The 12,839-nt window shown below is 44.7% G+C and overlaps 1 long non-coding RNA gene across 1 annotated transcript; it reads right to left on the reverse strand.

The window, feature by feature from the left end:
- Window positions 1–860: 860 nt before the first annotated feature.
- LOC309637616 lies at window positions 861–10,607 on the reverse strand. The gene is made up of 2 exons (XR_014250702.1): window positions 6,789–10,607; window positions 861–1,203 (listed from the first exon to the last, which is right to left on the reverse strand). It is a non-coding gene; the product is annotated as an uncharacterized lncRNA (long non-coding RNA).
- Window positions 10,608–12,839: the final 2,232 nt, after the last annotated feature.

The raw sequence follows: 12,839 nt of genomic DNA on the forward strand, positions 1-12,839 counted from the left end.
TCCTAGAAATGTAAAAGGAGGTGGTATGTTTTTCAGAAGTAGAAACATCTGGCATTGCTGGATTCCACTTTTCAGAAGCAGTAGAGGGAGCCACAGTCTGTGGCAGACAGACCCTAGATCCCCACCTCCTATTGTTCACACTCTTGTATAATCCTCTCCCTTTGGGAATGGAAAGGTCCTATGACTTACTTCTAACCAATAAAATATGGCAAAAGTGATGGTATTGATTCTAGTCCATTACATAAGACTCCTGGACCACTTGCCCTGGAGTTTTTCCTTCCCTTGTCAGCTGTGAGAAAGCAAATGCTCTTTAAGTAAGTGGAAGCTCACATGTCAAGAAACTGTAGGAGGTTCCTAATAGCCAAAGGAGACTTCACTCCTGCAACCATAAGGAAATAAATTCTGCTAACAATCAGAGTGAATTTAGAAGTGAATTCTTCCCCATCTGAGCCTCTGATGAGACCACAGCTATAGCTGATAGCTTGATTGAAACTTGGTTGAGGCTCGGAAGCAGAGAACTGAGCTAAGTCAGGCCCAGGCTCCCAACACACAGAAACTGTGAGATAATAAATATGAGTTGTTTCAAGTTGCTAAGTTCATGGTAACTTGTTACACATCAATAGAAAATTAAAACACAGTAAAAGTGTGGGGAGGCACTATTCAAGGAGTCTAGATTTTATTACATGGTTAATGAGGAGCCAAGATGATGGTTCAAGGGAGGGAGATGATACAAAAGTAAGTTTTAGGATTGTCACTCTGACAACAGCGATGGAGAAGGGACTTCAAGGGACAAGGTTAGAAGCCTCTCATCTTCCACAAAACCAGGCATACAAATGAGTATGTGACCTCAGACCAAGAAATATCAAGAAACATGTATTTATTGAGCATCTACAGGATGCTGTGTCAGTGAAAAGAATTGTACGAAGAGTCACAGAGCATGGTCCCCACACTTCAAGATTCTTATGTCAAGCAAGGGAATAAGATAGATGTGCAAACAAGGATTTGTTTGCTTTGTTTCATTTTGTCTTCTTAACTGACATTAATCAGTAAGTAGATAGTACTCGAGAGGAGGAGTGGATCAAAGTCTCTTCCCGCAGGAGTGGTCAGGGAGGGGTCCTGTGAGGAGTGATTCTGAGGTCCATCTTGAAGGATGGGTAGGATTTGGATGAGCCAGGTCGTGTTTCATGGCCAGCAGACAATTTCCTAGTGAGAGAAAATACAAGTTGGTTTGGAGAGAAAGCCTGGAACTGGGACTTTTGGAAAGAACTTTAGAGGGAAAGACTGAAGTGAGAGATTAGTCTTTCCCCTTCTTATTTGTTTACAGTGCTGACTATATTTTGTAATTTGTTGAAGGGCCACCCAAGAAGGCTTCATGGAGGAGGTGAGACGTGAACTGGTTCTGAAGGAAGGCAGGGCTTAGATGAGCACCTAGAAGTAGAGAGAACCTTCCAGTGAGGAGCAGGGTGTGGCAGTGTAGTGGGGATTCAAGGAACATAAAGAAGATCCATCTGTTTGAGAGAAGGGAAGGAGAATAGAAAGAAATACAGGGAGAGAAGGTTGAGAAAGTTGGTTGGTGTCACATTTTTACCTCAAAAGCTTTAAGATCAATCAATATCCTTTTGAGCTTATACATTCTTAGCCCTTCCACGATCATGTTACTCCCTATTCTTCACCTTTTAAAACTATTAATAGTTTTCTATTATCTTTGGGATAAAGTCAATACTCCCTCCCATGACCTACAAGGCACTGCCCGATCTGGCCTCTGCCTACCTCTCTGGCCTCAACTCATACCCCCAAGACCCCTAGCACCTGGCCTCATTTCCTCAGAACACCCAGCTTCTTCTGTCCTCAGGTCCTTTACACAGCCAGGGTCAGCAGGTGGAGGAGGAGGAAGCCATGTCCTAGGCAGTATTTCCCTGGACTCTCCTCACCTCAGTTTGGAGTCCTTCTTCGTCCTAAGTGCCCATGGCACCAGCTTGTTTCACAGCACTTATCATGCGTGTCATTACAACCCTGGTTAAGGAGTGGTTGAGTGTCTGTGGGTCTAACTAGACTCTAGGAATCTAGTCTGTGTTGCTCACCACCATATTCCCAGGCTGTGTTGTGTCTGGCACAGAGCTGGCACACAATAAATATTGACCCAATGAGTGGGGTGGATCCATGGATCCACCCTCGGCTGGAGTGTAACCCAACATAGATGACAGGAACCAAAGCTTGAAAATGATGCTTGTACCACTCATGCTCACCCACCTGGGACAGAAGCACCACTGGACACAAGCACAAACCACTAACTGGCAGTGAGTAAAATACTTCTACAGCCATCCCTCAAAACAGGGAAATAAGAAAGGAAAAAGAAATAAGGTCCGGCTTGGCATCACTGAATGCCATATCTCCATGGCTGCATAATCCTTCTGTTGGCAAGTGTTCACCACAAACTTACGGGTTGTTTTTTTTAAAATCACCCTTCAATAGATAAGAAACCAAGAGATTATGATACACCTGGGGTCACATGGCAAATGGACAGTGGAACTACAGGTTCTAACTCAAAACCACGAGATAGTCAACATATTCAATGAGCAGGCATTGTTCAAATGTGAGCTCTTTGGTTTCATCTGGTGATTTCATTCCAATTGTATGTAGACTGAGAGAAACCCCAGTCTGGCAGAGGACTTAATATTCAGAATGTAAGAGGATTTAGGACTTTCTGGGGTTGATGCCAAACTCCGTGCTGAGGACAGACAGTGAGTTCAGAGGAAATGAATGCCTGAGAAGGGTGACCTTTTTGAGAGAGGTTAAGGGGGATAGGAGAGAGTTGATAGGACTCAGGCTGGGATGCCGAGGGTCCCAGGAGGCGCCTGTGTAGGGCGTGGGTCAATGTTTGGTGCTTTTAGAAACTCAGAAGGGTGGCTTAAACATGGGGCCACTCGTCTGGGTCTGCATCCTGGCTCTTCCTGTCTTACTGACCTCAGAAAAGTGACTTAATCTATCTAGTTAACTAGTATCTACATTATGGGCTTGTTACAAAAATTAAATGGAAAAATTCTTATCAAGCCAGGGTGGCAAAGTTGAGCCACGCTGAGCCCACTGGCTGTTTTTGTAAATAAAGTTTTATTGGAATACAATGACACTCATTTGTTTACACATTGTCTGTGGCTGTTTTCACACTGCAGTGGCAGAGTTAAGTAACCACAGCAGAGAACATATGGCCTGCAAAGCTGGAAATATTTGCTGTATGGTCCTTTATGAAGAGTTGCTGATCCTCGATAGGAAGCATCTATTACATGTTTAGTGTAATAATTTAGTACTAACTGTGTACACATTTAAATATTTATTACACAGCCTGGCACAAAGTAAGTGCTCAATAATTATTAGCTTTTATTATGGAACCCCCTCCTATCAGATGAAGGCCCAGAGAGAGGGTAAGTGGTTTTCCCAGGGCTGCTGAGCTAGCTTGTATTAAAAAAACAGGGTTCGAGAAAGAGAATTAGGTGCCAAACAGGGCAATCAGGAAACTTGCCCCCAGAGGAATGCGTACCCAGGACACAGGAAGTTCAATTCAAGGAATCTGTATGTTAAATCCAGTGCCTTATGAGTTGAGCTGGCTATAGAACCAAAATTGATTAATCGAGAATGAAAAGCTAAGGAGAGTAAGTTTCCTCATGTGTTTTTCCTTATTAAAAAAATCCAGGAAGACCGGTCTGGAGAGAAAAGCTATTGTAAAGGACGCCTTTGACTCCTGAGTGATGGTTGTGACAATTTACCCAAAAGTGATGAGAACCTGCTAGCAAATCTTCATCTTAACTAAGGTTGGGGGCTGGCTGGTCATCGCAGTCCACAATTTCCCTTTCAGGAAAGTAGACGGAAAAACTTTCCATTTAATTGTGTGTTGTAACCCAGCAAATACAGTCCAGAAGGTAAATAATGAAAATAGGCACTTTCAGGTCAATGATGTCTTTGTACAATCAAATAACCATTTAGGTGCGTCTGAGGAGAGGTAGTTATTGTATATCAGAAGCCTTTGAGCAAGCACGCAGTTTTAACATGAGGCAGCAAAGCTGGAGGCAAAAATAAGCTTGTTACCAGGGTTTATATTGCTTTTTTTTTTTTTGCTTACTCATTAAGACACAGATGGCAAATACTGGTCCTGTAAATATTGATCGTATGTGCTTCCATTCCTCTGTCCATGGCAGACATTATTAATTGATCTTGGCACATTTTCCCACTGATTTCAGACTGCTTCAGAATTTACTTCAATGCCATGCTCTATGAATCTACCAGGTGACATGCAAGATGAAATAAAATTGCCATCCCCAGATGCATGGCGCATGGTAGGGGCTTATTAAATTTCTCTTGAATGATGAATTAATTAATTAATTAATGGATGAATAGGTGATTCAATAATGGACCTTTCTAAATGCTGCAAACTGCTTTGTCTGTTCATATCATTGATCACAAGAGAAACCAATAAGGGGTTGGAGCAGATTGCGGGTTTTTACTGGAGAAAAACAACTCCAGCGCATCCTTGGAGTCTTGAACTAATGGTGACAACGACATTTCTAAAGAATTGAACCTGGGAGGAAATGGCTCTGGAACCAACGTGTTACAATTATCCAGAAGTATGGTTCACTACAGTGAAGCCTCATTCATTTGTTCATTCAATAAATCTTAATTTCCTTAGTCAGGACCCCAGCAGAATACAGATAATTGTAGAAACAGATAAACTCAAAAGGAGTCATTTTCTGAGTTTAATGAAGAGACTATTACAAGGGATAGTACAGGATCCTGGGAGTAGAAGAAGGGAGGTTTTACCATCCCTGGGTTTGACAGGGGCTGTGGCTGCAGCCCAGAGACTCAGCCAGCTCGATGCTGATATTCCCTGGTGCTTTCATTGGCGTCCAAAGGGAAGCTGGAGGGCCAGGGAGCCTGTGTCAACCAGGGTTCTCCAGAGAAACAGAATCAATAGGATATATACAGACATGTATGAGATTGATGATAGGCATTGGCTCATGCGGTTATGGAGGCTGAGAAGTTCCACAATCTGCTGTCTGCCAGCTATAGAACAAGGAAAGTCAGTGGTATAAGAGAACTGGGGGCCACGGTGTACATCCTGCAGTCCAAAGGCCCAAGAACCAGGATCTCTGATATCCGAAGGCAGGAAGAGGTGGACATACCAGCCGAAGAAGAGAGAAAGAGAATTCACTCTTCCTTGGCCTTTTTGTTACATTTGGGCCCCCAGTGAATTGGATGATGCCCACCCACGTTACTCGGTCTATCAAATCAAATGCTAATCTCTTCTAGAAACACGGTCAGAAATACCCCCGAGAAACAATACTTTACCGGCTATCTGGGGATCCCTTGACCCAGTCAAGTCGGAGCATAAACTTCACCATCACAGAGCCCATGGACACGGTTCGCAGGCATCAGCCCCGGGGCACAGAGTGAGGTGATAAAAGGTACAGAGGGCATCTGGAGGGGCAAACAGAGACACTCAGCTCGCAGCCAGGCAGCAGAGTTGGTGAGACGTTGTTCTGGACACTGAGGAGTCAATAGAGAACAAGGTGGACAAGGTCCTGGCTGAAGGTGACAGTCCAGTGGTGGGAAGAGAAGGACTGAACTAATGAACAGGTGAAAATAACATGATTTCACAGATTTTAGAAAACCCAAAGCTGGTGGTATTTTACCAATATTGCTTTGGCTATTTTTTCCTAAATTAAAAGAGGAACTATCACCAGCAGATAAGGCAAATGCCAACAGAGACCATTCTGCCTGATTGGCTGTCCATCCTTGAAAAAGAAACGAGGCACGATTTTCCTTTTTGGTCTTTTAATCACATGCTCGCTTCTCAAACTCATTCACTCTTCGATAGTTTGAGAAAACAGATTTTTGGTTTTGGAATGGATGCCTTGTTTAATCCTAGTTTCTGCAATCTTGGTAAATCAGGGAGAGAGATATGTCCAGCGGGCAACACAAGAATGTTTTATTTGCGTAAGAAAGAGAAAAATGGAGATTTTTTTTCCGAGTTGCAGGAATCAAGTCTTGACCATACTTTGGTGTTTCACATCCATTCATCTCTTTATTTCCAATCTGTTCTGGATTCTATCCAAAGAGAACTATGACATTTCTCTTCACCGATACTATTTTAGAGCTTACTACCCTACAGGATCTTTCTTAAATATTGTCAAAGGAGACAGGATTTGGCCAAGGGTTTTGATGGTTTTCTTGGGGGGATCTGAGGGAGAGGTTGGCAAGTGGGAAAGGGGAGAGTTTCTTTTTTTATTTGAGTGTGTTGTTTTGTTTTGTTTTGTTTTTTTACCAAGATACCAAGTCCCGATCCCCAAATCAACAAGCCATGCCCAAAGTTACGAAAGTAGAGAAGGGCTGGCTGAACTTTCAAAAAACTTGCAAACAAATTCACAATCCGATGGGTTCACAGTCTTCCGCAATCACAAATCCTACAGCGAATTCCAGAACAATGAAAAAAAGAGAGAGAGAGACATAAAGACCCCCCAAACCAGCTGAGCCAGTATTTAAAGCCTTTTTAATTTAACGGAACTATTTTTTATGGTATCCAGGATATGTTTCTGGCTTTTCAAGCTGTCACATGATCTCTCGTCCAGATGTGCGGGTGTATATCTGGGACGGGACCGGCCACAAGCTGCAGTGCTTCCCTTCGGCTTGTAGCTTGTTCCTGTAACTCAGCCTAGTTCTATCCTCTCCAGAAGCCCCACATTAACCTGTGGTAGAACAACAGTCACACAGGAGGGGAGAAAGTTAACCAAAACACTCACGTGAATCTGGAAAAGCAGAGAGGCAGCGGGTGGGGCTGGAGGGGAAGGAGCGCCAACTCAGAAGAGGTTTATTTGTCAGCTCCACACAACACTGAAAGTGAAACCTCCAAGTGTGCCGTGGTCTGAAAACTTCCCTTTTTTTTCACCTACTGGGAACAGCTTTTACCCGAGGACAAGCCTTCCTGGAGCCTTCCCCAGGAAATTAGCAAATGCCTCTGTTTGGAACGTCAGGTGGCAGGAACCCACAGCAAGGCCAGCAGTGCCTCAAGAACCACAGAGAACAGGGCTTCTCCTTCAAAGAAATTTCTGGAAGCCCAGGCCTTCACCGCAGAGCAGGCGGGAATGGGCAGCCAGGGGGCTGCCGCCTGCCTGGAGCGTCTTTGCCGGTGACCTCTGTGGGGACTAACCCGTCAGGCTGCTTGGAGAGCTTCTGGCAATCAGTTAAATTGGTTAAGCCTCGGTTTCTTCGCGTATGAAGTGGGGTTATTAATAGAACCCGCCTTGAAGGGTATTTTCAGGATTTGATGGAATCGTTGTGAAAGCACTTAGCACAGCGCCTGTCACAGATGAGGGTTTTGATTCATTCTTGAGTTCAAAAAGATTGGCATGCCATCTGTGCTAGAGGCTTGGGGACATCTGTGAACAAAACAAAGATCCTGGCCCCGAGGACCTTACTTTTGGGGGGAAAGGGGGTAAACATCATAAGTAAGCAAACAAATGTGTGTGTGCAAAGGTGGTAACACGGGCTACAGCAAAGGGACTGTGGGTTTTCTGTGGGTTTTCTCCCCCCTGTAAAGCAAGTAGAGCCCAAGGTCCCCTTTATGATTCTCCACTAAAGGGGCATGAAAGGTAAGAGCCTGAGATTGATTAAGGGGGCCTTTATAGTCTTTTCTGCCTGAACTCACTCCCTTACAGTGCCACAGCACAGTTGCCAGAAGGGAATTCTGCCGGGCTCTCCCCCAACCTATTCCATTTTCAGGACACTTTTCCCTCTGCCTTGGAGTGTCAATCCTTCCAAAGCCTCTGTGCTCTACTCGGTTTGACTTCAGCTCCAGTGGTGAGAGGGAAGATTTATTTCCACAACTTTCTGTGCAGAGTGTTTCACAGAAGATGTATTGTTCTGAGTGAGATTTTCACCGGGGCAGTGGAAGAGACGAGAAATCTCCCCCCAGAAACACTGTCACATTTCTTCAAAATCATTGACTCTGAAAAAGAAAGAAAAGCCTATAATCATTTCAGTTAGGTAGTATGCAGGTATCTATATTGTATGTTTAAAAATATGTGGGAGTCTGACATAACCCACATATACACACATGAAATCATATAATCTCGGGGTCAGAAGGGTACGACTAGCAGAAGCCCTTCTCGCGCCGTAATGCGTTTTGAATTAACGCCTGCATGAGGTGTAACATGGGTTACAGCCAAGGAGAAACAGCTACCCTTCTGCAATCTAGCCAGTCTGCGGAAATTCTGCAGATGACACCCTACAAAGGTAGGATCTTAATTCACAGGCTGAATTATGATAATTTCAAAACACTTTCATTTAAGGTGAGTTTAAAGGCAAAGAAGTTAATAAAGTTACTCTTATTGAGTTTTCACAGTGGTTTTCATCTCTGGGTACACATTAGAATCACCGGGACCTTGGTATTTTTAATCCAGACCTGTAGAGACTCTGTTTACAGTAAATTCCAGCGTTCACTATGCTAGGTTCATTTTTGCAACAGAAAGAAATATTCTGCTTATAATAATGAAAACTTGCAGCAAGAAGGCTCATATATAATTTCCCTCCAACAATGTTTAAAATATAAATCACTCCCCTCTCCACCCCATAGTCATACCCTGATTATTTTTTCATTGGCCTTTGCAAAAGGCCTTTTGACTCTTCCTGTTGCAGTCGTGGGGCGTAGTTGAAAGAATTCTTGGTTTAGGAACCGAGAAACATGGTCTTCCCCTCCTTTGACATCAGCTAGCTGTATGATTTTAGGTGAGGTCTTTGTGGCCTCAGCTTGCTCCTCAATAAAATGGGCAGATTGTACTAGGCGATCTTGAAAATCCCTTCATTTAGAGAGAAAGCATGGAAATTATGGAAGGAGTCAGAGAGATGGGAGTTTGAATCCTGCTCAGTCCCTTCCTAGACCTTGGGCTTGTCTCTGTTTCAGAACAGCCATTGGTAAACACGTCCTGGGAAAATGAATTGAGATAGCATGCATGAAGACTCTTTGCGAAAGACACAATTAAATATTCATTTCCATTCCATTTGGTTCCCTTCCTCCCCTCAGGCCCCTTCCTGAGTTGACAGAAGACTCAAGTAAAATACAAGAAGTGGTTAAGAAACCCACCCAAATGATGAAGGAATTTCTACTTTGGCACATTTTTTTTGTCCAGTGAATTACTCTTTTCTCTCCAGGTAGCCCAAAGGAGACAGGGAGTTGCTCACGCTGTCAGCAGGCCTTCAACATTCAACGTGCTTCCTAGAGTTGATGACTCCCTTGGGGACCCTGATGGTGGGCATTGGGGGCTACGGGAGAGATGTTTTGGAAGCAAGCCCTGGATGGAAACCTCCAAATCACATTCCACAGTCACCCACTGGTTATTCCAGCGTTAGATGAGCCCGAGTGGTCTCAGCTACTGCCTTTCATTGCATCAGGGTCAGGCCCTCTGAGTAGCATCTGATGCTTCCGTCTTCTCATGGGAGGGAAGAGACTATTGATTCAAAGAGGGCAGAAAGGAAAGCAGACGTTTTCTTGCCATCTCTGAAAGCAGTATTCCTTCCAATAGCCCAGGTATCCTGGGAATTTGCCCAGCCCTCTATGCAAAGGGCTTTCTACCCTAAAAGGAACCATCCTTCCGATGAGTCCAGCCTGGCAAAGCCAGTGGTAGATAAAGCAAGCACAATTCCTTGCCATCTTGAGCCATCGTAACTATAGAATATAAGCTTGGTGTGCTGATGGTGTTTTGAGCCTGGCAGTTGGAAAAACATCTACATCGGACTCGTTCCCTGAATGAATATGATCGGGGGTGTTGGGGTGGATGGGAGAAGAGAAAAATGAACCGGAGCTGTGTGAAATTAATCAGTTTCAGTTCACAGGGCTTTGAGTTAACTTCTTTCAGTTTCGATTCATGCAGGTTTCCCTCCTTTGGAGAGAAACTTTGACTTTCAGGTTGAAAGAAACTAAACGGAGCTGAAACCACATTATTTGACGTACTTTCAGGTTGAGTCGAGGAGAAGAAAGAGGTGGAAAGGTTGCCCCAGACTCCTTCCAATTTCTCCTACAAAAATCTGCCGCTGGTTCACCTCCCCAGTTCTGTGATTCCTGGTCAGCTGTCCTCCCAGCTAGATTCGAGTTGAATTGGGAACCCAAATTCCTATTTATTTAGCTTCTCCTGGAGGTCCACTCCCCGAGCCCAAGCCCACCCTGGAGGCAGCAGAGCCGGTCTGTGAGGGAGGGGCAAGACCTACCCTGAAAGACCCACCTGCCCCCAAATGTCACTCTGTTGACCTTTCTGAAATCCCCCTTGGGGCCTGGAACGGTGATCAGCAGAGAATCTGGGTTGGAAACTCACCTCCACAATTTACTATCTGTATGACCTTGGCAGAGTGGGGGAGGGGAAGTTGTCAATCGCCAAACCCTTGATGCAAATGTTGATGATTTCTCTAAATTCCTAACATTTGTCTGACTACCTCAAAATCCCATTTTTGCTCCAAGTTTGGTTCAGTTATTCAACATGTTTAGTGAGGACTCCATCTGTCTCTAGCCCAGTACCTTTAAAATGCTAAGTGGTTTGGGGAGAAGTCAGTAACGGAGTAGTTAAGAAACATGTAGGAGAATGGGAAACTCTTAGACAACAGAGAGGAACGAAGATGGGCAGAGTACTCTGAGCGTGGGGAGCCCAGGAGGGAGCTGGAGGTTTATGAAGTGGAGCTAGACGGCGCTGAAGCCAACTCCACTTATTCCACAATCTGGCCCCAGAGAGGAGTTACACTCATACAAATGCACTCAGTTCCTCCGAAAACCAAGCAGCCCCTCACTGGAGACTGTGACCGCAGGAGACCCTCTCGTGGGTCTGACTGAGGCCATCTTTCTTTCCAAATTACATCCTGTCCCCTCTGAGGGTCCCGCTGAGGAAATGGGTCACAGGGCAGCCAACACCCCTGCCCCACGTTCCATGGCATTTCTAAATAGAAAGAAGGAGGGAAGGAGGGAGACAGAGAGAGAAAAAGAGAGACATTATCCTCCACGTAGGGGAAATCACTGCTCCCAAGGTTGCTTTGATTTCCAGAAATTAATTAATGTGCATCCTGACAAAATTCCTGCTGCACGTGGAAACCACTGTAGACAGGGATCATTTACTGGAACGAGAAAGCAAGATCGGGTACAGAATAAGAGAAGGAACTCTAATGAACACAGGCAGGCCCCAGTCAGTGAGAATGGGATTTGCTCAATGCTTCCAGTAACCAGAAGGTCTACACTGCATGGTTAGAAGAAGAGCCTCAAGGAGATTCTATTGGGGATGGTTTTCTCTCTAGAAGAAAAGCAGCTCAAATGTTCAAGGTCTGACCTGGGCTCAGTACCGAGTCAAGCTCATCTTTGACGATGTAAGTTACAGGAGCTGACTCCACAAGCCACCCAGGATACTCAGTTCCTCATGCATACGTCTGAGACCCTTGCAAAGTCAACCCAAGGGCCAACGACTGAAGCATACACACCCACTTTGGGAAGTGGGGAGCCTCCACCCCGTGCAATGGCCTGTTGGACGGTGACTCAGAGAGGCAATGGTTTGGGGGTATGGAGGTACTTTTAATGAAAATCCTTGAGGCATGAATCCAAAACTCTTAGCTTGAACCCAAAGACTCCCTGTTACCAAAGCAAAGGTTGCTCAACAGCGTTTCCCCAGAGTCCACAAACTCCCTGTGGCAATGATCACTGACTGTCCCCCAATACCTATTCTGTCTTTCTTCTGCAGTCCTTAGATGCGTGATTTTTTGTGGGCCACCTGGCTGCCAGATTAAAGACTGCATTTTCCAGCCTTCCTTGCAGTTGTGTGATTGGGTACCTCAGTCCTGGTCAATGAAGTTAAAGTGGTGTGTGTAACTTGCTGGGAGTGGTTTTAAAAGCAAAGTCACGCCCTTTGTCCCCACCCCTCTCCCCAGCCTTTTCCCGTCCCATTGGCTGGAATGTGGCTATCGTGGTAAGAGCCCCAGCAGCAAACTGGGACCAGGACATATTCTAGAGAAGCCACGCATCACGGAGTATTCAGATGAAAGATGCCTGAATCCCTGTTGCCACGGAGTCCGGGGGTGCTCTGGACTGCCTGCCTCCTAACTTTTTGAATGTAAGGTGTAAAGAAACTTCTACCCGGTTTACACTGCTGCTCGCACCTAAACTTAATCACGACTGATGCATGCCCTTAACATGCTGCGTGTTTTCTCGCTTCATTTCCTCTTGCAGTTATTCCAAAATCTCCCCTTCTAATAATCTCAATTATTCAGTTAACAAAGTTAAAATAATCAGAGCTAGCCTTTGTAGAGTGTTTATTATATGCCAGGCACTGTTCTAAGTGCTTTATAGGAATTAATTTATTTGTCACCACAACCTGTGAAGCAGGTCCTGCTTTTTTTTTTTTTTTTTTTTTTTCTGTTCAAGGATGTTTATCGTGAGAATGTTTGCAATGGCAAAAAAATAGGAAATAAACTATACCGGTGGGGGACTGATTGAATAATTGTGTGTGTGTGTGTGTGTGTGTGTGTGTGTGTGTGTGAAAGGGTTATGCAGCTCTCTCTATATTGATATGGGACAATCTCCCAGGTGTGTAGCTAGTGAAAAAGGCAAGCTATCAAAGTGTGCTTTTACCAATCAGGAAACTGAGGCATAACTTGATGTTACATTTCTTACAGATGGTTTGATACTTGAATCCAGATTATCTAACTTCAACTCCGAATAGTAAGAGAAAGGGATGGATTGGCCTGGGTCTTCAGCTGCCAGCTGAGGTTCACAGTGGTGGGGGGAATCTATCCACTGAGCAGAAAGTTGGATCAGATGATTTCCAAGA

Source organism: Balaenoptera physalus (genome assembly GCF_965194825.1).
Source record: "Balaenoptera physalus genome assembly, chromosome: 11".
NCBI classification, from domain to species: Eukaryota; Metazoa; Chordata; class Mammalia; order Artiodactyla; family Balaenopteridae; genus Balaenoptera; species Balaenoptera physalus.